Below are 1,097 nucleotides of genomic sequence, written 5' to 3' on the forward strand. Positions count from 1 at the left end.
GCCTGCGCCCCCTCCGCCGGGGCCCCCGGCGCCGGCCCGGCAGCACCTCTTTTCTCGCACGGTTTTGGTGTGGTTTCTGCTTTTCTCGAGCCCTGGAGGCCCCGCAGGTGCCAGCGCGAGGCTTGGAGGTGCGGCGCCTCGCTTTCCTTGGGAGCACAGGCCCCTCGCTGCCACCTCAGGGCCCTCACCCCGCAGTCCCCTTGCCATCACGCCAAAGCCCTCACCCCACAGTCCCCTCACTGCCACCCCAAGGCCCTTACCCCACACTCCCCTCACCATCACCCCAAGGCCCTCACCCCACAGTCCCCTCACTGCCACCCCAAGGCCCTCACCCCACACTCCCTTCACCATCACCCCAAGGCCTTCACCCCACACTCCCCTCACTGCCACCCCCAGAGCTGCCACTGCGGTGGCCTGGCTGGTCACACTGTAGCCTCACTTCACCCCCACTAACTGTGTGATTTATTCCCTGTCAGATTCACGGGTGTGTTCCCAGTCCCTCAGTCCAGCGCTGTGCACAGTCTTCTCTGTGATGGTGGTGGTGGGATCATGGTAGGTTGCCAGGGTCACTTCCCAAGCTGAGGCAACAGCTACCTGGTTAAGCTACTTCCAGCATTGCTCGTTGTCCTAGCAGACATGTTAAGGCAAAAGATTTAAAAGTTTAAATCCTATTTTTAAAACCTGTGTTAGCTGTTCCTTTACAAAACATCAATATATATTCAGCTGTGGACCAATAACTTCTAAATTCACTGTGGTAAGGTGGCCAGCAGCCTCCTGCACTGGTACAGGTGGAGCCAGGAGACACTTGTCTCCTGCCTAAATCAAACCTTTGTCAGGGTATGATAAAGCTAAAACCAGTTAATCTTGGCTGGGAAATGTAGGTAAACATTTGGGGTTCCTTCTCACCTCATTTTTATAAAAAGAGAAGGCAATGGTAGTTTTCTGGAGGAGACCATGGTTGTGAGAACAAGGTAAGGTTAGAAAGAATTGCCCTAAAACAGTGCTGAAAGTGCTTAGGCTGAAGTGGATTAGTAAAGAAGCAGGAGGTGACACCAGTGAAGAAAAGCAGCTCAACTCCAGTCAAATGACTTTGGTCT

The sequence above is a fragment of the Apteryx rowi genome, unplaced genomic scaffold (assembly GCF_003343035.1).
Source record: "Apteryx rowi isolate R43461 unplaced genomic scaffold, aptRow1 scaffold_151, whole genome shotgun sequence".
Classification (NCBI taxonomy): Eukaryota; Metazoa; Chordata; class Aves; order Apterygiformes; family Apterygidae; genus Apteryx; species Apteryx rowi.